A 27,220-nucleotide genomic window follows, 5' to 3' on the forward strand; every position below is an offset into this window, starting at 1 on the left:
CTTTTTGTGACTACTTCTAATAGAGAGTTACCTCTAACAAGGGTCATATTTTGAAAATTGTACATATACTTTTCTTCTTCATCTTTCCGAGTATAAGAGCTTCACCAAACTCACCCAAAATATACAACTGCCTAGGAAGGGGAAATGATGGTCAGGATTTGCTAGAAAACATGAAGGGAAAAAATGAAATAATATTTTACTTCTGCCATGCGAAATAGGATTAAGCAGAGGGACTGGTTGGGATTAGCTCTGCACACGGGACCATTGTCCTGATGGTTGATGTCCTGAGGTTGAGAACCCTCAGCAGTGCTCTTTGTTTTGAGGGACTGTCCTGTGCATTGTAGAATGTTTAGCAGCATCTTTGGCTTCTACCTAGCAGCACCCTACCCCAAGTGTGACAACCAAAAATGTCTTCAGATACTACAGGATATCTCCTGGAGAACAAAAATCCACCCTTAGTTGAGAACCACTGTGATAGAAGATTTAATAAATTCCTTTTAGTTCCATTTAATATATCAAGGCAAGTCTGAAGGATTTACATAATAGAATCTTCCATAGGATAAAGAAAATATTCCTTTCACCTAGAGTCGCTGAGCCATAGAAAAAGGATATAATGCAAATAGAGAGAAAAATGTATAATGAGGCAAAAGACTCCCTCGCTTTCTTTATAGCAGTAAAAACATGCTTCCACTTTTGGTCTAATTACCACCCTCTGGAAATAAATTTAATTATTTATTTAATTGCTGTTCCATTTAATAGCACTTCAGCTATTTGAAGACAGTTATCGTGTCCCTTCTAGTTCTTCCTCTTTTTGAGTTAATCATTCCCAATTCTATCAACCAATTTTACATGCAGGTAGAATTTTCTTGTGAATCATGTTCACGTCTTTGTCTCTGTGTGAATGTAAGTAATAATATACATCCTCAGGGTTTCTTTAGACACTCAACAGGCACGTCTTACATTGACAATATTCACAATTCTGTTTCTTTCATGAATGCATAATTATCTTACGGTATGTATTACTGGCCTCTCACCAAAAGCAAGGGTACTCCCTTCCAGTGTGGATTTTGGCAGTGGCAGGCCAGGATCCACTATAATGACCAATAGTATCCAAGAAGTATGTGAGAGCCCTGGAATTGCCTGGGAGTGGGGACATCTGTCTTTAGTCTAAGCTCCAATGTTAACTGTCTTTGTAATGCTTACTCAATGACTTAAATAATTGGTGTTTCTTCTTTTTAACAACAACTGTATCTTTTTACCTTCATCCTTAAGCTGTGACATGATAACTACCACCTGGAGGGATAAGGAGAAGTAATGATTGAAAGAATTCCAGTAGCAGTTACAAGAAATTACCAAAGGAAGAAAGAATGGGGAGAATATGCTAGAAAAGGAGTTAAGAGCCACTGAGGGGAAGGTGTGGGTGTGTTGGGGGGAGGCAGAGAAGAAGCAACAGCAGGAAAGTAGCCAAAAAGTATAGGATGTGAATGTTCTTTCTCCTTCTCCTTTTTGAGAACTGACAACCCCCAGTCAGCTGCACCAACCAGAAGGAAGGAGTGGAGAGGGGAGGGTGTGGAAAGACCTGAAAGCAGAGAAACTGAATACCTGAGAAAGGAAAAGGAAGGAAAGTGAAGCCACTGAGAGAGGAAGTGTGAATGTTAAAAGGTATTCCAAGTATTGGTGTGTCCCAGCTGAAGGAATGGAGGGGAGCAGAAGGAAAAGAAAGCTGAAGTTAAACTAGAAATTGGTCATCAGAATAAAATTTAAAGAAGGCAGCAAGCAGTGAGAGCTTTGTTGAAACTTACCTAAGAATAGACAGCTTAGAGGATCTATCAAAGTATTATAAATGTAATTACAGAGATATATTTATATATTACATATCGTGTAGTTATAAATATTATATAATATATAGAAATAATATCCAAGAGAGTTAAACAGGTGATATAGTCAGAATAGGAATATATTTAGGATTCTGCTAACTATGCGGCTGTGTGAACAGGGAGTGTTGACTCATTTGACCAGCAGTTAAAGTTGAACGATTTCCCAAACTCTCCTAGTACGTTGCCATGATAAGAAAGAATATTTTGCAGCAATTCTGATTTCAGAATAAGTATATGGAATTTAAATTTTGGAGGAAGAAAAATATATTAATATTTTGGAGGAAGAAAAATATATGAAATATTTTCCAGGAAATTGGGGGCTTGGATTTGGTTTTATGATGTTTGTACCCATGTTTTGTGAGAGTGAAATGCTAAATTCTCCTTAACACCAGAGGCCACTACAAAAGGGTGAAGCCTGATTACTCAGCCTCCTCTGTTACTGTACTCTACATCTGACCTAGAAAACAAGCACAGGGCAAGTTTAAAATGTGCTGGAATAAAGAATAACTTATTTTAAGTTTATGCTGTTGTGCTTTTACACTATGACTGGCTACAGTAAGACACCAACCCAAGTGGCTGTAATGATCCCAAAATGTCTGTTTTATTTGTTTACCATGAAGCCCTGACATTCCCTCTGCTAGAGACTTTTTTTTCAGGAGAGGAGGGGGCTAACGTATAATTTCCAAAGAAATTCTTATAAAAGTTTAAACTTCAGAATGGGAGAAACAAGTATGTTAATATGCTATTTGAAACATTATTTATTAATTTTAAGGTTAAAAAGACATTTTTGGATCATTCCCAGGGTTGCCATGAAGATCAAATGAGAAAATATATGTGAATTGCTTTGGAAAGTATAAAATACTAAAGAGATTTGGACTCTATTATTCAAATTTCTCCCGAAATGTCATGGTAAATGTGCATTACTAAGTTTAATTAAATGAAAACATTAAAAGCAAAACACATCGGAAGAAAGATAATTCATTTCCTGCACATTTAGAGAAAAATGGTTTGGAAGATACTACAAATATTTAAAAGAGAAAACCAAGGAATGTTGGCCAAAGTTTAGAGAGGCAAAATATTTACTAGTGTTACTCTTATAAGGAGATAATTGCCCTCCCAACCTGGAAACTTACTAGATTTACTCATGGGAAAAAACAATTGTGTAGAAATATCTTGTATTTGTAGACATATTTCAGAAAGAATAAGAAAAATAGACAATAGTTTTTTATAATGTGCAATATTAATAATAAATGATTTTGTAAAGATGCGGAAGTTTGGTAAAGAGACACAGAACCTCAGATAATTTATATGACTGGGATATAGAGATAAGTTAAATTAAATTCATACAAAATAAAAGGTCAGGGGCTGGCCCGGTGGAGTAGTGGTTAAGTTTGTGTGTTCCGCTTCGGCGGCCCAGGGTTTGCTGGTTCACATCCTGAGCGTGGACCTACGCACAATTCATCAGGCCATGCTGTGGCAGCCTCCTGCACAGAAAAACTAGAAGGACTTACAACTAGGATATACAACTATGTGCTGGGGCTTTGAGTAGGAAAAAAAAAAGGAGGAAGATTGACAACAGATGTTAGCTCAGGACCAATCTTCCTCACCAAAAAAAGCAAAAGAAAAACCAAATAAATAAAATGTCAGTAAGTAATAAAAACTATGAAAGATGAATGTAAGCAATAAAGGAAGAGTTTCTGGATAAAAGCTCCTTGAAAGAATGAGGGAAGAAGGCAAGAGGTGACGCAAAGCAGAACATGTTGGTCCCACTGAATAGGCAAGCCAAGTATCTGTCTGATTGATTTCAGGAACATTTGAAGGAGGGTCAACTTCACGGGGAGGTGATCTGTGCAGTTCCCAGGGCCCTAGGCTCAGAAAGACCTCGCTTGTCTTAATTATCTGCTCATGCCATTTTGAAATTCTTAATAATTTTATCTTTGAAATTATGTTTTGGAAATGAAGTCTAGTGGGACAATGGAGCATGCAAGAGCAGAGGAGACATACCCAATCTGAATGTCTGCCTCTGATCCTTGCTGCCCCATTCATATATAGTGTTTGTGATGCTCCAGGAGCGTAGAAGTCCAGTGGATCCATGAGATGTCTGGGAGTTCAGTGAGGCTCAAAGCCAGAAACCGGTAAGTCTTTTAGATCTAAGACTGAGTAAGGCTGGGGGTGACGGAGAGTTGCTGAGAGTCCTGGGAGGCCACGCTTTCTGTTTAAACCAGTGCTTGCTTTGCATGCAGAAGGAAGACATTGGTGGTGTGTCGCTTTTCTGTATTCTCAACCACTTGTGCTGAAAATAATGACGTAGAAGAAAAGCAAAAGATAGGACAATCCACAATTCCTTTTCCTTTCAGTCCTTCCTTACTTAGCAGTAAGCTGAAAGTAGAGAGTACTGGTAGTCTGTGTGTCTATCAAGAAAGGAAATAAAAAGTCAAGTTAGTTTTGTGCAGATTTTCACTGTTCTGGTAAGAGCAAAATACATATGCACATGTATAAGGTAAAAATAGAATTGTGAAATTTGGTGATTCTGCATACAACTTAAATGTTCTTATATTTATATTTAAAATTGGCATTGCACAATATGAAGATAGTAAAATTTCTGCAATATTGTAAAATTTCAATTTTTCTTTACTTAGAACAACACTAAATAGCTAATGAATGAAAAAACGGAATGACAAATTGAAAGAGAGAAGCAGAAGAAAAGGGAAAACTCTTACATTTTAGTACCTTTAATGATATTCTTTTCCTGCTGTTTGAACACGAGGCCTCACACTTTCATTTTGCGCTGAGCTCTGCAAATTCTGGAGCCAGACCTGTCAGGGACGTCTGCGCCACCTCCCAACCATCACACAAATCCCCTTCCTCTTACTTACTGGGACCTCAAATTCTGGTAAAATAGCACAAAGCACAAAGCTTGTCATCCAACAATTACAAAGCAGCTTACAATGCCCAAAGAGGTGTGATACAGCAAGCAGTGGCCTTGACTGAAAAAGGGAGATGGAGCCCCAGCAACAGTCATCATGTGTATTTGGGAAAGCTTTTTTTTGGCCCCAAATTTTCCCAACTGTAAAATGGGCTAAATTACCTATCCATAAGGCTGCTTCAAGCTCAAAGGAGTCTGTAATTAAACCCATATTGCGCACATGTAAATGGCTAAATTACAGAACTCTGTACAGATTTTGAGATTACTGGAGAAAAGGCCCTGACATCTGAAAGGAGAAAGAATTGGAGCTGCAAGAGATTCACTGCCTCACTCTTTGTAGGACCGGTTCTATGAGTGAAAGACCCAAGCACAAGGTTAAGGAAGAAGTGAATGGGGAAAGAAAACACTGCTGTGGATGAAACACCTGCTGTGCGCCAAGCACTTCTCGCGTTATTCCACGAACACCTCACATCAAGACCACAGGTAAGGGAAGTGAAACAGTTGCATTAAGGGGGAAGAAACAGGCTCAGAGGTTAAGCAAATTGTCTGAAGCCACACCGTTAGTAAGGTGGTAACGTTTGGACCCAGGATTGGGTGCTAACAAAGCCCATCCTCTTTCCACTGTAACAGAAAAAAAAGTTTTTGGGATAGACATGAAATTACAAGAAATGAAAGTTCAAAAGTTAAGTGTGCATGTATCTCGGCGAAAGAAACTCATCCACTCATTCCACCTTAGCCTTCGTAGGTGATAAATCGTGAGTCAGAGAAGGATGAGGGGAGATGAACTACATTCATGAGGAAATCATTACATAATTTTTAATGTTTCAATATCAATTGAAACGGAAACATATAAAAATCAAAGTCAAAAGAAAATGTATATTTTTAGATATTTTACTGTACTCATTTTATATAAATATTCACATTACTTTAGAAATTGTTTTAAAACTTAGAATTAATTAGAATAATGGCTATTGTCATTTTGAACTCATTAAATGATATTAAAATAGCACGATTGTGTTGTTACTCTTTTCTAATACTAGAGAAATTCTCTAATCCTACAATTCTTTCATTGGTATTTCCAAGATATGTCCTTTGTAAATAATATCAAATTAATTATGTTCGTTTTTCCTAAGTTAATTTCCTTAGAACATTGGTTAATTGGATTTCCTTCTAGCCTCTCAATCCTATGATCAATGCAAAATATAAATGGAAAAGTTAAACTATCATTTTCAAAACACCCATAATTTCTTCACTTGGTCTGGTGGGAAACTGAAGGCAGGGGGAATTGCTTGCCTAAATTCTCAAAGCAAGTCAGGAACAGACTTCTAAGTTTGATATTTCTTCTATTACACTCCGATAATTATGTCTGCTTGTTCATTCCCACCTCAACCATACAACTTGTGGCCCAATCCTGGCAAATTGATATTCAGAATATTCAAGTGAGCCAAAAAGCAAAGATTCTGTGCTGTTGCACATACATATCTTTTGACTCATTCATTCCTTGTGTCCGCAGGAACACAGCTCTCAACACTGGCAAGGCAATAGTTATTTATGGCTGAGTCAAACAGTCCTGCTTATGAGAGTTAACTTTTTAAGACTGTGAAAGAAAAATATTTTTGATTCCCTCATTTGTAATAGAAAGCAGTGCTACTTAAGCAGCTAACTCCCGGTGTTGTTCTGAGGGTTGACTGAGATAAGATTTGAGGAAGAGATTTGTAAACTCCAAAAGAAGCTTTTTAATTTCAAAATAACATTACCGAAAAAATCAACAAAATCACAAAGTTTACAGTTACATTCGAAATTATGAGACTACTAGAAGTTACACAATTTCTGTTTCATTGGTTTATAGGAATAAAAAGAAATTTGATATTTTCTGACAGTTTTCAGAATAATAAACTTGGAGAAACATCTCATTGTATTATTTCCCATGTTCACCGAATAGTCTCTATTACTCTGCTATGTTCTTTCTCTCCATATTATAGGTAAAAATCTCCCAATCCAGAAATAATTTTATTTTTAAATCGTCTATTGACTATTTTATCTCCTCAAGCTAGCGTCTCTGTTGTCTTTCCTTCCTTTCATCTTCTGAATCCACTCTCTCCAGGATAAGACAGACGAATTCCTGCTAATAATTGAAGGAGAAATGTTGGAATTAGAATATCACCATTTTTCAACATTTACTGAAATAGTGGATCAAAGCAATGACCATCAATGGTCGTTATCATTCCTAAGTGAAACAACCAGATGAGTGACTTCTGAAGCATGTTTGTAGCACCCTGAGGAATACTGATCAAGTCTGCAGAGATCTGTAAGTTTACAGGAAATAAAGGTGACAGAGAAACATGATTTAATGACACCACAATAATGCAATCAGAAAAATCTAGAGTGTCAGAGATTTTATAGGACAAATGGCCCAGCTTTTTCATGAAATAAATGGCAACAAAAAAGTATAGAAAGGATTTGTAGATTTTTAAAAGATTTGAGAGACACATAAATCAATTGCAATTTAGATCTTAATTCAAACAGATCGTAAAATTAGTACGAGACAATCAGGGAAATTTGAACAATGATTTGATACTTGATGATGTCAAGAAATCATTCCTAATTTTTTAAATGTGATCATTTTTTCCCCTTTAAAAAAATCCCTTCTCTTTTAGGGTTACATACGGAAATATTTATGATGAAATGATTTGATCTCTGGGACTTGCTTCAAAACAATATATTAAAGCAGAGAGTGAGAAGTTAATAGGTAAAAAAGAATTGGTCATAAATTAATCATTGTTGAAGTTGAGAGACAGTTACACATGGGTTCATTATTCTATTCTTTCTATATCTGTATATGCTTGAATTTTCCCATAATGAAAAGCATCCAGAATTTAGTCATTTACTGCCACTACCTCTACCACCAGTAGCCCAGGTAGAGGTCCTGCCCCCTCTCACCTGAATTATTGCAGTGTCTCCTAACTGAGCACACTGATCTGCTCTTCCTTTCCTCCACAGTCTCTCCTCAGCACAGCTGCAAGAGAAATTTTAAGATTTTAGTCAGATCAAGTTACTAAAGGCGGAAAAGGGCTTCAGCAAGGAAAGCATTAGAAGGTTATTAGACTAATCAGGCTTGAGAACATCAGGGTTTAGACCGGGCAGGTTGGCAGCAGCAGAGACAATGAGAAATGCATATATTCTGATACATCTTGATGTAGAGCTAATAGGATTAATTGATAGATTGCACATGGAATAGGAGAAAAATAGAGGAACCAGGGATATTCCAAGGTTTTCAGCATGAGGAATTGTGAGAATAGAATTGCATATATTTTAGGAAGAATAATCATATGTTCCAAAACCAAAAATAATTTAGTGGGAAGAGAAGCATTATTTTACATTTTTGTGTATCCCTTTACTAGCTGGATTAAAAGAGAGCTGGATTCTCATATCTTTGCTCAACCTGTTTTGACAGCACACATCCCGTAGCCTCTGAAACACTCCAATCCAGCGTGAGAGATGGGGGTTACTTGAGATAGGGCTGACATTATGGACTCCCCGAAAGAATCTCAGAGATCTCTGAACTTTCAGAACTGCTGTTGTATACCACTGGTAAATGTTTAAGTTCAAATATCTGTTTCTACTTCTGGAATATGGGAATGACAATTGAATCAATTCCTCAAATTTTCAGATGCATAAATTTCCTCCAACTTTCAATATTCATTTTCTATGCCTGGCACAAAATAAGCATTCGTTAAATGTTTGTTGAATAAATCATAAACTCCCCAAACTGTCCTTGGTTAGAATGTCCTAGTCATTATAACAATGTCAAGACCAATACTGGACTACTTGTTAGTTCGTAAATCATAAGCAACAGTGGTTCTTAGGAAAAACTGGACAAAGTCTTTATATGTTTTTCTAGGATTCGCCCCAGCTTCACTCACATTAGATGTCTAACAGACTAATTCATATTGTATGTAATTTATTTGGGGTACTGGGCAACAAAATAATCCATTAGAGTATAGCTAAACACTTTCAAAATAGTAATTATCCTGTTTAACAAGAATAATATTTTCTTATGTTTTATGCAAATTTAAAATCAATACTGTGTTTTCTAACTTAAGAAAGGGTGGCTGTCAAAAAACTTCAGCAAAATCATAATGATGACATATTAAAATTTTTCCCATTAAACCCAGTAGAAGACACAGATGCCCAATATTCCTTCTATTCAGCATTTTAAATATCCTAGTCAATGCAGTAAAACACAAAAATAATTAAATAAAAGGTATATATCTTAGGAAGGAAGAGATAAAACTGTCATTATTTGATGATGAAATGATCACTGATGTAAAAATCATCCAAAAGGATCACCTGACACACTATTAGAATTAATAATTAGCATTAATCCATTCAGCTAGGTAGACACAAGATCAATCTTTAAAAAGCTGTAACTTTGTTTTTACGCAAGCAATCTTCAGAAACGGCAAAAAGAATAGAAGGTTTCTTTTACAATACCAATAACTATAGCATCACCATGAATAAACCTGGCAAGACCTGTCTATTAGAAAAATAGAAGTTAACTGAAAGATGTTCATGACCTAAAAACTTCAGAGATACATATATTCAATGATGAGAAGACTCGATATGCCACTTCTCCTCAGATTAATATGTGAATTCAGTGCAATTCTCGCTTTCAATAGAATTTTTCAGTAACCGTAACAAGCCAATTCTAAAATCAACATGAAAGAGTAAATGAACAAGAATAGCAAGGATAATTTTGACAAAAATGAAGACAGAAAAACAGGTTGCATAAGCCAGTTAGCAAGACGTGCTAATTTTTAAAATGTGGTATTACGCAGGAATACGTGAATAATAATAATGATAAATGAATAGTAAAGTGCCCAGAAATAACTCTCTGAATATAAGGCAATTTACATTATCATAAAAGTAGCATTTTAAATCAACAAGAAAATATGCACTATTCATCAAATGATGTCAGGAATACTTGTTTTCCATTTGGGAAAAGAATTAAATGAGATTTGTACCTCACACATGAAAATAATCCTCGGAGAGTCTGAAGATTTAAACAATACTTATAACAATGAAACCATAAAAGGATTAGAAGAAAATATAAATATATAAGAGATACATTTGTTATGATGGAAGGAATGGTTTTCCTTAGCAAGAAAAAAATTTTTAATATATCATCATTATAATTTTGCTGAAGTTTTTTGACAACCATCCCTTATTAAGCTAGGAAACACAGTACTGACTTTAAATTGGCATAAAACATAAGAAAATATTATTCTTGTTAAACAGGATAATTACTATTTTGAAAGTGTTTAGCTATACTCTAATGGATTATTTTGTTGCCCAGTACTCCAAATAAATTACATACAATATGAATTAGTCTGTTAGACATCTAACGTGAGTGACAAAGTCACCAGAGAAAGAGCTGATAAACTGACAGCATAAAAATAAAAAATTATTTATGTCAGAGAAATCATAAGCAAAGTTAAAAATAGAGATGTGGACTGGAAAAATATTTTCATGAATATGACAAATAAGCACTTGATATTCAAAATATATAAGATCTCCTAGAGATTAGTAAGAAAAAGCAAATGATACAATAGAAAAAAGAGCAAAAAATAAGAATAAGAAATTCACAGAAGATGAACTATCAATACCCAATAAATGCATGGAGACATGATGAGCCTAGACACAAATAATAACTAGCAAATAAAATTTCAAACATGAGATACCATAGAAATGACAAAAAGTGTAAAGTTTGATAGTGCATGCTGGTGAGGGTGTGAGGAGGCTGCTATTCTCCAGTTGTTGCTGGCTGGGAGGACATGGGTGCTGACAAAATTCGGAGAGCTATTCAGTGGCATCTATTAAAGTGTTCAATGCCTCTTCCCTATGATCTAGCAATTCTCTTCACAATATCCATTGTGGAGGAACGCTTGATCAATCATGTATAGCAGGATAGACACAGATACATCGTTTCTAAGAGGGAAAAGGTAGAAATAGACTAATTGTACTTCCCTAGGAAAATGGGTAATTAAACTATGTGTACATCCATTCTCAAAGACACTACGCTGTAGTTTAAAAGAATGAGAGAGCTTTGTAGGAACCAATATGTAAATAACTCTAACATCTATTATCGAATAAAAATCAAACACATAAACGACAGGACAATTTGTTCAATGTTACATAACATTTATTTTAAAAACATATGTGTACATAGAACAAAATGATACAGCATATATTCTAGATGTACTCGCCTTTGAAGGTAAATGTTTACCACAAGTTCTGGAAGAATACACAGAAGGAGTTTATCTCTGGGAAGTTTGGCAGAATAGGACTAGTGACCAACAGACGCTGCCCTTATCTGTGATATTTCAGTATTTTACATGGGGAAATTATTCATGTATTAGATTCATGCATGAAAATAATTTTAAGAAGTAATACTATTAAAATTAGGTATTATATATATAATGATTCAAAGGACACCTGATGTTTTAACTTTCTTATTTTGTTTTCAGATTTTAAATATTTCTTTCAATGAGCTCTTTTTCAAAAGTGGTAGAAACTATCTTAAAGCGGCCTCTGTTGGGGTGTATTTAAACAAGTGAGCGGAGGGTGAATGATGTAAAAAGGTAGACGTTCTTTTGGATGGCACGAATAAATCTGTGTAAGTGATTTCCCTACAAATGTCTCCATTTCATAGAGAAATGTGATATTGCACTATTTCAGAGTTTAAAAACTGCTGATTTGGGGTAAATTTTAAGAGTAGCTGAAAAAATGCTTGAAAATCAATATAGTTATGGATATAGGAGAGACATAGTGGGTATTTATCCAATAGGGCGCCCAGAAATTGTAAGCTTACGCAGAAGGCTTAGTGGAAAATACATAAGACTATTTATACACAAAGATATATATATATGTTTGCAATGTTATTTTTATGTTATGTTTTTAACAACATAATAGCAGCCTGTGAACATTTTCATGCTAGTGAAAGCCTCAAGAAAAAGGAAAAAAAAAGATAAAGTGTCTTTTAGTTAGATAAACCAAAGTACATCAGACATTCATATTTTAGTCATTGCTTTTTAAAAAGTGGCTCAAAACATAGCTCTAACGGATCACTAGGGAAATTAAACCAAGTCTGGTGAAATTCAGAGATCCAATTCCACAGGTGTTGATGCTGGATATTTTTCATCAGCTCTAGTGTTTGTGGCAAGGAACGGCTCGCTTCGAAGTCTTCTAACTCTCACGAAGGCTATACATCTCTGGTTATTTCACACCAATACAGCATTATAAAGTCCATTAAAATTGTTAAGAAATAGACACTTGTTGCTAGTGTTCAAATAGTGACATTTAAATAACAAAAAAATATAGATTTAATTAGGTACCCAAGAGGATCACTAAAAATGTCACAATAGAAAATATACTTGACATACATACAAGAATATATGACCCCAATGTGGGAAAAAGTTCAGAAAAAAACTCAAGAAATAGCAGAATTTTTCCTGGGAAGAAACAAAGTTTCCAACATTGGAAACAAAGGCATGTAAAAAAGATTCGATGACAAGAATCAAGGCTGGATTTTTCTATTTTTAAGGGAAATAAATTGAAAAAGTGACCTCTAGTGGACTCTTAGCTTCATGTATAAAGCTGGCTCTTTTCATTTTGAAAAAAATAAAAGTTTTTATTATGAATATAAATTGCTGAGGACATAGAATCTGGATAACGTATTAAAAAACACATTTAGTAACATAGTGTATTTATTTTGATTGTTTTCAAAATCCAAAAATCATCATTTCAAAAGGAGTTCACAAATTCTCCTGATACAACCTAATGTATTTGAAATAGCATAAACTTTGAAACGTGCTTTTCATACATGGAATAGTGCTTATTGGCCAAAAATGCATTTCCAGTTGGGCCAGGACAGACACAGTCTAGATTCACGAGAAATGAGTGATAGGATCTCATCAGCACCGCATTGGTGGGCCTGATGTTTCATTTCTTTTGCCTCCCACATTGCTGGTCAACGGCATACCTCTAAAGACTGACTCGACAGCACATGCTGGTTTCTTGAATTCTACAATAAGGCTAATCGTCTACAGGGGCCCAGATCCTCCACTGAACAAGTGCTGTAACCAGCACCAGTTTTTCCCGACTTCAGGATCTTGAAGGAAATTCATTAAACAGCACACGTTGGTAACAAGACGTGGATTTACAGTAGTGTAATGACATAGTAAAGGTGGAAGAGGTCCTCACTGAGTTAAAGATTTCTCTTCAAAAACAGCATAAAATATATTTTTATAAAAAAAGGAGAGATCATTTTTTCCAAAAAATAAAAAAAGATGAAATTTGTTGTATGAAAAGAAAATATAGTCAGAAACTACATTTCCAAGTAAACAAAAATTCTGTGCAAGTTCTTAAAAGCTTGGAAAATTCCCTGATCATTTTACTTTCTAACCCAGGAACAGTGTCAAATCAGTAATCATCTTGAGGTTAAATCTTTAGAAGTAGAACTTTCTAGGTGTTCCTTAACTAATATAAGATAATTTTAGAGGACCAATGAGGCTTCAGTAACTGTTGAAAACCTCTGCTCTTTCAACCCCACACTCGTTCAGAGAAATATTAAAATGGAATAGGGTATGTAAGCTTAGTCTTGCCTTCACTTACTTTTCATACATACTTCACACTTAATTCAGGCTAAGACTAAATTAAACAAGGATTGAATCTCTGATCTGTGGGGTTTTTTTTTCTCTTTATTCAACTCTCTTTGAATGAAAACTACAGAACCACGAGTTTTGAGTCCTTATTGGTTTAAATTCTTCTAGCACCTAGGTAATTTAGAAAAAAAGGAGACCTAAAAGACTATGTAATGAGATAGGATAATTCTTTTCCAAAATCAAACATAGATCTTTGAAAAAGTTCTTTATAGAATCACTTTTAGGGCTCTAATAGGATAATATACTAACAGAATTCAACCATTTATTCTTTTTTTGAATACAGACTTTTAGTGCCCACTTGACAATTCATCTCACCAGTGGATACAAGTGCTCAGAATGCATCTCACATCCTTAAGAAGCAGCTTATCAGGACCTCCCATGCTGCTCGCTCCAAGCATGAGTGAGCAAACAGGTCTGGCTGGTGTGCCCTAAGGACCAGCATTCCTGGGCTCCACCAGACCACCAGGGAAGGGAGCTCTCTGCAGTGGTGAGCTTCCAAACGACTCTGGGGGAGTGGATTTTTACCCAAGATGTTCAAGGGAGGTAATGAATCTGCTCTGCCGAGCGGAGTGGAAGAGTCCATGGTTCAGTCTCCGACTTTATTTGTCTTAGTTAAGTTTTCCACCAACAATTCTCAAGAAAATAAGCAGTCTGTATCCCAGGATATCTCCTTTCATAGTTTCCCAGCAACATCCTCTTCTTTGTACAGAAAGAGTACAGGAGACGCCTCTCTTCATTCACAATAGGGAGAAAAGAGTGTAAAGTTGAGAAACCACAGGATAATGGAAAATTCACAAAGATCTGTAAAGGGGCATCATGAAAATAATAATTTTTATGTATCTAGTGTCTACTATGTGACTAGGACTTCCACACTTTATCTTCAATCTTTACAACAACCCTCTCTGGTTTTCAATATTCAAGTTTACAGGAGAGAAAACAGGTTCAGAAAAGTAAGATGACTTGCCAGCAGTACACACTGCAACAGAACACCAACGAGTGGTAATGCCAAGGTCTTTCTGACTCCAGTACCTGTTTTTGCTCCACCTCCCAATACAGCCTAGAAAAGCAAGGAAGGGCAGTAGTCATGCCTTCAGTCATCAGTAATCTCAATATCTGGACAATTATTCTTATTGGTTGTCTAGTCAATAATTCTAAATCCTGACTTAAGTTTTGTCCCACCAATGAACTAAAAAAAGAAAACAATAACAAAACAAAGTAAAATAAAAACTTGTGACTTTTCTCAGCTCGCCTGGAAGCCAACCGCATCCACTCAGGTACACAGAGATATTAAAGATCTCAGATATAATCCCCAAATGAAGACTCTTCTCTAAGGTAGATATAGAAAGCATTTAGGCAGCTTGTGTAGTCTGTAAATTAATACACTTTTTGGAGTGCAGCAACGAGAGGACAAAGAATTGTTATGATTTGAGATATTGAAAAAGAAACAAAGACTTTGAATCTCTGGGGTGTTTGTTTGACTCTTAGAACACTAGAATATTCTAGGCTGCTTGCCAAATGAATGGTTTGGTTGAATATAAATAAGCTTATTGTCATGCATATGTATAAATGTGCACAATAGAATTGAGGGTTAATAAAACATTTTATACCTGAGCAGACCAATATTTTATCAGAAAGAACCATTGGCAGTTTTGACCAAATTTCTGGGAGATTTTCCATCTTAACATTCTCCAAATTCCGAGTAGTAGTGGTATTTCCAAATTATTTCATTATACTGGAACTTCTTTTTACTAAGAGCCATAGAAAATGTCTGGATTTTAACATGTATGACTTCAGAAATCTCTTCTCATTTATTATGATGTAAACCTTTCACTTTCTTAACTCAGCTTCCCTGGAATGTGTATCAAATGAATGTGCATTTGAATAATAAAAAGAAAAAAATCAACACAGTCAAAGCAGAGTTACTTTATAAAGAACCCATACCATGGGTCTGCACTTCGAATGCCTTATTCAACTGAAATGGAATATTTTAATTATAGACTACTAGAGAGGGCATCATCTCATGACTACATATATTACTTAGTACTCTTCTACTACAATGCAGAAAAATGCTATCTTAGAGTAATAATTGGAATCAGTTGACAGATGTATCAGTTCAAGGAACAGATATATTAAATTATGTTGAAATTTAAGTCACAGACCAATCTGAGAGTTTTTTCAAACAAATAGAAATTGCTTCCCTAATGCCATGTGTCATGACCTTTAATTTGTCCTTGTCACATCCAACAGTTGTTTCAGGCAAACAGTACCCCTCTTCCATATTTCATTGCTACCTATCTAATTGAGGAATTAGAAGATATATAATAGGCTGGTGACTATGATAATGAAAGCGCTGTGAGGCAGCTATATAATCCAATAGAATAAAAAGTGTTTCACATTATTAACCGAAATTTATACCTCTGAAACTAGGTGGATCTGGTTACCAAATTATTTGTACAGGGAAAGCAATAAGGGAGAAACTGTTATTCATTCTGAGAAAGTAGGTAGTTTCCAGTTTCATATTTGGGACTTAGAACATTATTTTTCTGCCGTTTTGCTTGTTTGAAAAGGGAATAGGTAAAATTGGCAACAAATACCACAAAACGCCTCTAAGAATCAATTATTACTAAAGAGAACACAGAGAAAGAGTTTCTTGGAAGAAAAAATGTCACTCTAGTCTTCTCTCTTCTCCTCAACTGCCAGAAGCAACTTCCCTAGACTTCATTCAGAATAAATGTACTTTGGAAAATTAACTATTTCTCTCTCTTTTGTTCATTTTCCTTTCTTGTCTTTTTTTTTGTGGGGGTGGGATAGAAGAAGGGAGAAGTAAGGAAGTTACTAGAAATATAATTAGCGTTCCTGAGTGCCGTGTCTCTGGACAAAGCCTCAAAGGAAAGTTTGATATCAATTTTTCCTATATCCTCTAACTATTTCATTAATGCTCATATAAATGCAATTTCTCACATTTATTATTTAAAAGTTGAGTGATTATAACAAACTACCTACCTGTAGTATTTCACAACACCTACTAATTTAGTGTACTTCCTTATTTCCCGTCGACATAGTCACATTGTCACATGAAGCCCATCCTATCTGAAAGGGAAGGATTTCTATCTTCACGCTGTACAGAAAGAAATTGTATCCAACAATTGAGCCAAAACAATTTGATAGCTTAAGCTCCCTGAATTACATCATCTGAAATAGGACCTTTGCAGAGGGCATACACATAGTAGGGTTAACTAATTAAGGATTGTGACATTCTTGGGACATACCAAGAGCTATTAAAAGGGAAGTATCTTTAAACTCTCCTTTCCTTCCCCAGCTTATAGTAAGAAAGATTGACAGAATTACCAAGTAGATAATATCATCCTGCATGCTTAGTAAAGGTCAGCAACAGTAAATCAGTTAACAACAACTTCCTAAAAGTTTAGGACAGGAAACAATAAAGGATGCTGCATCCACAGAGAAGCTGCAAGGATAACTGAGCTGGATAGAATGTAATTGCTGAAGTTAAAATTAGCCAGGTCACCTTACTCTTACGGAAAAAAAAAAAACAACTCTGGGAACCTGGCAACCAAATAAATAGATAGGAACTTCCTTCCCATTAATAAGCTTCTTTCAGTTCTATGCTGAAATGTTATTCTAAAGACGTACGCCTCTTAACTCATGAGCATTACTTCCTAAACCAAGGTTGGATGCGCACTTAATTATTAAAAAGACTCTGAAGCTAATAACTATGAGTGTGTGTTATAGATATATAACCTTATCATATTAGAATTGAAAATATCTTTTAAATCATGTAGTTCAATCCTCTTTCCTCAGATGAGGAAAAAGATCCAGAGCTGTGACCTACCCACGCTCAGTCACCTAGAGTTACACTGGTTGTTTACCATAACACTGACTTTCTGTGGGTGGTAAATATTTTTTTATATTTACCTACAAATTCTTTTGTCACTTTAGCTAAATGCCTTTGAGAAAGATTATGATCACCTTTACACTCAGCATACGAGTAGTTGCTAAATAAAAATAAAGAATACACAACTTAAAAGTCAAAAGTGATATAGCAGTTACACATGGAAGATTTCCTTTAATTAACAAAGCATAGTTATTCACAATCAGAAAACATTTTTAAACATTTCTTGTACTAACTATTTCGTGGTTTAAAAACTGAATTACAACCAGATGATTCTGCTTGTTTTCCACTAGGTGGCAATATATCTTTTTCTTTACAATCTAAATGTGTTTTTCCAGACTATGATGAAAGTACTTCTTTGAGTAATCTCCCTTTGAGTAGACTCAAGAGAAAATTAAGATTAAAGAAATCTTAAGAAGTAGACATGAGAAGTTAGGGATGTATTAGGATAGGGGACAGGGTTGTCTTATAAAATTCAAAATTAAAATAATAAATTCTGCTTCACATATGCTAATAATTAAAATTTACATTAAATTTACATGACCACATTAAAAATTTGGTCGTGATTTGTTATTTAACTGAAATCAGGTTTGTTATTTATGATTAGTATCAAAAAGCACTGGAAATTTTCTTAGTCCTGTCACTTAAAACATCATCCTTAAGATTAGGTCATAGTATTTTAAACTGTTAAAATAAAAAAATATGTATAAAAAATTTTAAAAATAAAATTTCCATAGCCTATCCTCAATCAGGACTTTGGGGGAAAAAACTCATTAAATCACTTTTCTTTTTTGTTTTAGTTTATTTGTGTCCGTAGTAGAGAGAAGTTGGTTTTGAACTAATAATAAGACAAACACTATTTTCTTTGAAGTCAGATAGATTTCAGTAAACTATTTGACTAATGTATTAGGGCTGCCATAAGAAAAAATCACAAACTGGGGGACTGAAACAACAGAAATCTATTTTCTCACAATTCTAGAGGCTAAAAGTACAAGATTAAGATTGGCAAGGCTGGTTTCTTCTAAGGCTTCTCTCCTAGGCTCACAAATGCCCGCCTTTTCCTTGTGTCCTCTTACGGTTGTCCCTCTGTGCTACGTGTGTCCTAACCTCTTCTTATAAGGACACCAGTCACATTGGATACCCACCCATACAGCCTTATTTTACCTTAATTACCTATTTAAAGGTCTCCAGATACAGTCACATTCTGAGGTAGTAGGGGTTTGGACTTTAACATATGAATTTGAGGGGAACACAATTCAGCCCATAACCTCTAGTAGATCTGTCTACACAGAGTGCCCTATATTTCTAAACTGAAGGACTGAGGTAAAGAACCAAGAATCCTACATTGGAAGTCAGAGTTCCGGAGCTAAGGAAAGATCTTAGAGGTTATCTAATCCATTGATTATCTATCCTTGCTGCACAAAAGAACTTTTAAAGCACACCAACGCCTGGTCCCATACCCAGATATTCTGATGAATTAATTTGGAGGGGGACTAGCCATGAATATTTTTTAAAACTTTCCAAATGTTTCTAATATGAGACCAGAGTGGACAACCACTGATCCTGACAAATATTTCCCAAAGGAGGTTAAAGAATTGCCCAGAGGGCTTATTAAAATGCAAATTCCTAGAAACAGGCCACTGCCACCTTCATTTGGAATCTCCCGAAATGGCGCTGAGTCCATTCATCAAATGTCCTAGTGAGTCTTAGGAACCCAAAAGTCTGAGAAGCACTGATGTAGTCTAACCCTCTCATTTTACTGGTGAGGAGATTGAGGTTTGGAGAAGTTAGTTCATCCAAGGTCACACTGCTGGGGAACGGCAGAGCGGGAAGGAGATTAGATGTCAGATCTCCTGAAATCTAGTCTAATTTTTTGGCAGGATTCTCTGTGCTAATAAAGAACTGTGTGGACTTTAAAATGATCTTGTAGCTCGGGCCCCAGGATAAGACTGCATCTACCCTTGAATTCAGGCATGTCCTAACAAATCTAGAAGCCTAGTAGGGCAGGATTATTCTACCTATGGTTACATTTAAAAAATGCATTCCAGGAGCCCTTATCGTGTTCAGGGATAATGGGCAACATCAGGACTGATGGGTTATTGTGAACACTGCATAACACCTGGTGCTGCCAGGCTCTCCTGGCCCCACCTCCTCAGATTCAGGCCTGAGTCCTAGGCGGAAGGAGACTGTCGTAATGAGTCAGCAAATTCAGCGAGATGAAGCCAATGGAGGAGCCTGTTTCCCCGGCACCAGCAGCTTCTGCGGCAGGAGCCGGTGGCTTAGAAGCACACACCATCAGAAAGTGGCAGCCTCTGTGCAGGCATACGCTGGCAGAGAAGCATCAGTGGTTGATTGGTGAACTGGAACAGGGAGCAAACTGGTAGCTCAAGAGATTTTCAGTTCTGCTGCTATTATCCATTCAAACACCAAGGGTGAGAAGAGTTCTTGGGAGCTCAGCCTCGGAGCCTGAGTTGGTGAAGGCCATGAACACACATATACCAGTAAGTTGTGACACAATTTTAGAAAACCTAATGTATCGAAATCCAAAACATAAAAAGCAAACTCCTCAGGGGGTGATGATCCATGAACATTTAAAATTTTTCCATAGAGTGGGAAAGAAAGAGCAAAATGTTACAAATCACTAGAAATTGAAAATTGACCTAAAGCAAAGATAGAACATTACTGAAGATTTCTAAAAATTTTAATGTACATTATAACACTATAATTCATTTTAACCTCTATTTCAGACCCAGGTGCTCATGCATTTTAATTTAAGTTTCCATAGGACTGGTTACTGTTACAAACACTTCACAGTGTTTCTCAAAGTGTGGATCAAGAACCACCTGCTCCAGAATCACCTAGGATGATTACTTAAAATGCAAGATTCTGGATCCCTCATGAGATCAACCCACTTTCTGGAGGTGCATCTGGGAATCTGCATTTTTAACAGCTACCCAGCTGCTTTAAAGAGACCTCTTCCTCTAGGCTCTATAATGTCCTGTAGATATTATTACTTTTCCTCTGCTCTGTGAGCTCTTAGTATCTATCATTTCTAATGAAAATTTCTGAAAGGGGAGTCTTGGGGAAATTATCTTCTTTGGGAGTTGTTTCCTTATTGAGTCAATGAAATTGTGAAGTCATTATCAGAGATCCTCTCTTTTCAGTATCTGATTTTCCAGCTGACCATGCTCCTGGGTCTCTGAACAGGCTGCAATAAAGAGCTGATATGCCAGGGACTCAGAAACTGTGCACATTAAACTTTAGATTTCTTCTCCTGAAATGTACTCAAAGGAAAACCATCATCCCAGAGAAGAGAGAAATTTGTGTTATCAGAAATCCCACGTCCCTATTTCTGAGCTGTTTGTTAGAAAATTGGCTTAATACCAAAATAAACTTATTTGGAATATTTAAAGGATTTAGGAAATACAGATGTGAGCTGCTGGCAATCATGTAACTTGATGAAACTTGTTTTACCATGCTATTATCTTTACTATGCATGGAATTAAATTTTTGAAAGGTAGGTTTTCTCAACATCTTCCTGGTTTTAAGTTTAGGCATGTTTGGAGGCTTAACAAACGGCCTCAAATGTGGCCTCAAAATCAAAGAGTTCTGATTTGGAAGTAGTTTTAGGCATTATCTCCCAGGAGGAGAGGTACCTCTGCATATCAATGCCTCATCTTTCCTTACGCTGTTCCAAAAATAGAAATGAAGCCCAAAAAAGCAAATAGAGGAAAAAATACTTTCATGTAAACTCAAACGTGAATTTTCTCTCGATATTTATTCATACCAATGGGAATTTTGTATAGCACAACCTTGCTGGAGGGGAAAAGACAAAGGGAGATCTAACAGGGCCTGAAGGCAGGTGGCAACTGAAGATGAGGGGTTCTGAGATGGAACTCCGAGCGCCCATGAAGGTGAGCTGTCTACCTCCATCCAGCCCTGCTCAAAGCAAATGGTTTAACTTGCACTCTCTTCAAAAGCATTTGAATGGAGCAGTCTATTTACCCCTCTTTCTAGGAGGGACCCTGCAGTAATATTGCCTTTATTTTCTTTCCTCCACCCACATTTGGCTCCTACACTGGACCCCTGAGCATAGAGAAGCCTATGGGTACGGAGATTTTTCTAACTGCATGGTTTGCATCGTTTTCTGGGCTGGGTGTCGCTGTTTGGCTATGTTTGTCTTTCTCAAAGACCCAACGAAATCTTGCCAGAGGCGAAAACAGATCTTAATTCATTTGTTTGTCTGGGAGAAAAGTCATCAAATGCTTTTTAAAAAAGAGTTTCACACTTCACAAAAAAGTAACTAAACACAGAAAAAACTACTTTGAGTTCTACAGGCGATGGAGTAACACCGGCACGCCCATCCAGAGATGAATCCCCAGAGAAAAGTGTAATCATGCCACAGTTTTTCCAGATTTCAACCCCCGCAGCAAGTGTGCTCTGGGCTCCTGGTCAAGGGTGGGACTGATTTCCGGATTTCTCCCCTTGAAACCCACAGTCCTGCTTTTCTCTAGAGCAAATGCAAAAAAAAAGGGGATGAGAGGAATTTGGAATTGGTGGCTGCCATCTGAAGAGAAATGAAGGGACAAAGAATTGATAGAGATAGTTACTTTTGTCCCATGATTTTTTTTTTTTTTTCCAAATCTCCTTCCTGTCCTTGGCTAACGAAGGATCTTATTCCCTCTAGAATTTGGGAAAAAGAAGAAGATATTGTATGCATTCATCAAATCTCCATTTTAAAAGAGGGGAAATGTATGATAAAATAATGCATTATAGCTCAAGTTCCATTTAAAAACACTAAAAAAATTGAGGTGAAGTCAGGGGTCCCTTCTGATGATATTAACAGATGGATGAGTATCATTCATGGATTGCTATGATCTGCAGACCTAGAGTTGTCCTCATGAAGCACTGAGGACAGCATGGCTTTCTAAGCAAGGTGCCATTTGTTACATGGCACCCAGGAAGAGAAATGGGCTACTCTTCTGCATTTTGACCATCTTTTCTACAGCAGGGCAATTTTAAACTAGGACCCCTCTTAAAGCCCTTTTCAGTTTTACTCTTACGCTGGCTTACCATTTTTAAGTACTGGTAAAACACTGTACTTATAATTTAGGATTATTATAGCTAAGTCAAATAAACAACATATATCTGAACGGTCCTATAGTCCTGCTTGATTTTATTTCTTGAATATTTTTTTCAGTGACCCTTCTGTAATTTTGGGACACAAGGAAGAAATACCAAGTAGTTGAATACACACTCACAAAAATCAAACCAGTTGTTATGCCTGCCTCTCCTTAAAAATGAGCAAAGATCATTAAAGGAAGTCAAGACCACAAATGATTTCTTATAAAGGTACTAGAGCATCTGACTATCTGAGGAAGGTACGTTGAGGCTGAAAGCATCTCTTTCACCAACAGGGAAGTCAATCATGTATCATAATATGAAAAGCTTCTACATGAATGATTTTATTTGCTGTTCAAGACACAGCTGTGTGATGAGCCGACAGGTGGTATTATTCCCAGTTCAAATAAAGTAAACTGAGACACATAGATGGAAAGGCCACAAAATTTGGAACAGGCTTTCTGACTCAAGAGCCACTGTTCTTTCCACTACACTGTATTATAAGTCATCTTTCTGTTCCGAGATGACAGCCATACTAACCACACAATCCTAAAACATGATGGTGTGGGACACCTAGTAGGCTTCTTCTTGGGTAGGTTGTGAGAATTAAACCAAATCAACTTACGAAACATACTTAGAATAGTGCCTCCCAGTTGTGTGCCTGTGTGTGTGTGTGTGTACTAAAATGGCTATGTACCTTTGTATATATACAAATATATCTGTGTATATATGTGCCATATATAACATGCACATATATATATTCCAGCACACATATACGCAACTGGAAAAGGGATAAGTGAATAATAATTAGCATAACCAGGTTCTGTATTCAAGTAGGACACTTTACCAGACCTCTAACCCTAGAGATTAAAAAAAAATTTTTTTTTAAAGAGCTTTTTCTTCATTTTCCTCATCCACAACTCCTGGAGAATAGATATTCTTCTAAAAAGTTTTAAGTCCTGATTTAAAGTAAGAGAAGCAAAAGTTGCCTTAGGAATACAGTCTGTGAAGCGGAGAGTCAGAGAGCATCCCTTCTCCCTGCCCAGCCAAATTACAAAGCCAGAAGTGATGCAAGACCCGGCAGTCTAGGACACATGTTTCAGCCTCAAACGTTCTAGGCCTCATGACCCGCCTGTCAACCAAAATGCATTTGGAAGAGGAAAAGGAGGTGGCCCAACTTCTCACTCCATTCCCAGTTCAGCTTCTGGACAGGCTAAATTTTCTACACCCCTTGGAGGTATTTTTGCACCTTCAGAGGAAGACATGGACATTTCCAAGCAAGGCCAAAAGCCTATCAGTTCAAAAGCCAGGCCAGCTGCTTCCTCTCCTGGGAGGAACTGTTCAAGAGGTGGCTGTGCATGTGTGTATGTGAGTGTGTGTCTGTTTGTGGGGGCACTGGCACTTGCTCATCTCTTTGAGTCTAAGATTGGGTGTAGAGTAGTCAGCAATGCCCAGTAAATGACAATGCAGCCTCCTGTTGGGCTAGTGCGACCTCCACAGGAATTGGTTGCCTGGATGGCAGAGTCATCCAGGGGGGTTTCCTCATAAGACTCCAGGAATGCTCTCAAATCTCCATAAGTGCTTAAGAGACTTTTCCGTGAAAAGAACGTGAAAGTGAGGAGCGATTGAGCGAAGGGGAAACCGGAGATACCATGGAATGAGCCAAACTGATTCCAGAACATGGGATTGGGTAAGAGGAGAAAACAGAAAGACAATCTAAAACCTCCCCTGCTAAAACCAAGCGGATCCTTGCCTGCCGTGCTCGCCCCGCGCTCGATGGGTCCACGATGGTCCGCTGGGGCCGCGTCTCCGCTCGGGCGGGCGCTGAGGGCTGCAGCTGGAGGAGGCCGTCTGCGCCTCCCCTGGCGCACCTGCCCTGGGCCCCTGCAGACCCGGGCGGCTGCTCCACCTGGATGCGCAGCCCCGTCCTGGAGGGCGGGCGGACGGAAGTCTGGCCGGATAGTGGATGGAGAAAGGGACCGGAAGCCCCTGACCCCCGGGGCGAGGCCGCTTTGGGGATCAGCCCCCGCAATTGGAAGGGAGAGGCGCGCTTCCTGGACAGTTTTCTGGGTATGACTGGTCCCAAGGTTTCCCCGCTCAGGGTCACGCTCCCTGGGCAGGGCGCCTAAGGAGGTAAGGCGCGGGGAAGTAAAACTTTTAGAGGACAGGAAGCAGCTGCGCTCCGTGGTTCAGAGACCAGAGGAGAAGGTGGGAAATGCGGAACCCGAGCCAGACACGTGTCCCCACACCCCACCCCGCCTACCTCGGCGCGCGACCGCGGAGGTACATCTGTGCTTGCAAGCGGCCGGCGCGCAGCTGCGACTGCAACACGCCGGACTCTGAGCCTCGGAGGGCCGCAGAGACTGGGAGCGGCCCAGGACCTTGGGAACTTTGCCCGGATGGGTCCAGTTTCGGTCTCGGCTCTCCAGCGCCTGTGAACTGGTGCAGAGATGTGCGCGTGTCCTTTCCCGGGCCCTCTGGTCCCCTCACGCCTGTGGACGCACGCTACAACCTACAAACACATCCCGGGAAATACAAGCGTCCCCCTTGCCCCCTCCGGCAGACGCCGAATGCGGAGAGGGATTCTGGAGCTGCTCAGAGAGCACTCTTGGAGGCGCTAGGCGCAGGGTCAAACCCAGGCATTCTGCCCCCGACTGGGACCCAACGAACGCTGGTGCAGCAACCAGTTGGTTTTCCTTTTCCCCAGTCTCTAGGACCTGCGGTCTTGGCATTCTAAGCTCAGGCCACCTGCCCGGACTTCATGCGACCAGCGCAGCGCCAAGCCTGCATGACCCTGTGACCTTGTTTCCTCCGCAGCTGTGTGCAGACATTTACGCCCATGGCCTCAGCCAGCGACCTCAGCTAGCTCGGCAGATGGGTGAGGTTATGGAATCTTAGAAACTCTCTTGTGAGAAAGTTCAGACACGGAGAGAGTTAAGATACATCCGAAAGCTTGAAATGCAGTATTAAAATAAAATATTTCTCAGTTTGCCTTGGCTGAAGGCAAAACTAGCTCTGGGCACCCTTCCCCTACCACTTGTCGCCAAAAGGTCTTGTGGGCAGATTTGTCAGCATAGCCGCCCAGCCCTGAAGTGTCTGCCACGAACACACCTACCTGGATCGACCGGGCAGTGGCTCAGCCAAGGCTCGGCTTTCTTCCCGATTGTGTGATTAAGTTAATGACCATACAAAAGAAAACACAGGGGAAGCTCACTGAGTATGTACACGTATCCCTCAAAAAATATGATTCCAGACTATGAGGAAGCTGTTTTCAGAAAGCAGTATTTGCTTACCTTTTTCTGGACCTAAGTTCATCTCTGAATCCCCAACAGGTAATGAAGCCACCATAGTGAAAAGGAGATTCCGGGAGGATTGGGCAAAAAGGAAGGGGCATTCAAGTTTTTTTTGAAAGTAAGGCCCCAGGCAACCTGAGATGGTTTGTCTTAAAGAAACTTTTGCTCCAAAGATCCTCTAGAGTACCAGGCATAGACCATTTAGTCAGCCTCTCAGGCATTGTGATCTAAGGATCTCTTAAGGCCCATCTTCCATTTGCCTCCAAATATCTTTCTCACTTCTTGCCATCAAATTTGCTTCCAACCAATCTTGGTCTTTTCTCTAGAAAGCACCCTTTAGATTTAATTGAAGCCTCATTAAGCCATTAGAAAAAACAATTCCCCAGTGCTAGAAGTACTTTACAGATGGCCAACCCTGCCTTACTTATTGTGCAAATGAGGAAACCAAGATGCAGGTAAATCATATGATGCCAATGATGATGCAGACTCCTAGTGGTCATGAAAACAGGGTTAGAACTGGGATTTTGGACTGTTCTTTTCCTCACACTCTCTTCGGGTTTTGTGTTTCAGATCATCCAACTGTTGCCTAGGAAAACCCAGAGCAGGCCTCACAGATGTGTCGCACAAAAAAGCACTCGGATGATCTTAAGAAAATCAACCTGCTTTTTCACCAACCTGGTTCACATCTCTTTGCCCTACTCCTGGTCTCTACCTGCTCCCTGCCCTAATCATAACTCAGTTCCATAGTCAACTAAGATGATGGAGGCCTTAAAATCCTTTTAGGGAAAACCGTTGAAAGCCTGCAAACAGACTTTGTGCAAGTTTCCCATTTCATACCCTTCCACAAGTGTCCTCCTCCTGACATAGGGGAAGGTTGTCAAGATGTGAGGGAAGGAGGAAAAAATGGGAAAGACCACCTCTGTGATAGACAAACCAGTGTAGTGTCACTACAAAAGCATCCATAGAATGACTCTGAAGATGCCCATGGATTAAGTGCACACTATCCTAAGACCTAAGATCATCATTCATTTGGTTTTGCATCTAAGGGTTGCTGGACATACCACATACACTTATCTATGTACACTTTATTTCACTAAAATCTGTCATCAGGACATGGAGTACAGAGGAACTTTTCATAAGAGGAAGGGCAGGGAGAGGAGGAAAGTTATCAGGTTCTTCTGTGATGTAATGCTCCAGGATTAGTTTTTTTCCGGAGGCTGTGCAGCTGCCCAAACCTTTAGAAGAGAAGCTGGGCCCTGCAACATAGACTACCATGGCCATTTCTCCTTGCTTTCTAAAGAAACTCCATAGGGTCTCTTAACGGATAAGGACAGAATGCTGAAGGCTTCTAGAGCACAAGATACTCTCAT

General features: G+C 38.2%; 1 long non-coding RNA gene across 2 annotated transcripts; it reads right to left on the bottom strand.

The window, feature by feature from the left end:
* Nucleotides 1-799: 799 nt before the first annotated feature.
* Nucleotides 800-25,334, bottom strand: LOC139044844 (uncharacterized). 2 transcript variants are annotated; one of them, XR_011502167.1, is made up of 4 exons: nt 24,821-25,334; nt 7,744-7,819; nt 4,608-6,928; nt 800-4,288 (listed from the first exon to the last, which is right to left on the bottom strand). It is a non-coding gene; the product is annotated as an uncharacterized lncRNA (long non-coding RNA). The 2 variants fall into 2 exon arrangements; XR_011502166.1 differs by lacking the exon at nt 24,821-25,334 and adding an exon at nt 24,311-24,806.
* Nucleotides 25,335-27,220: the final 1,886 nt, after the last annotated feature.

Source organism: Equus asinus, chromosome 3, assembly GCF_041296235.1.
Source record: "Equus asinus isolate D_3611 breed Donkey chromosome 3, EquAss-T2T_v2, whole genome shotgun sequence".
NCBI lineage: Eukaryota > Metazoa > Chordata > Mammalia > Perissodactyla > Equidae > Equus > Equus asinus.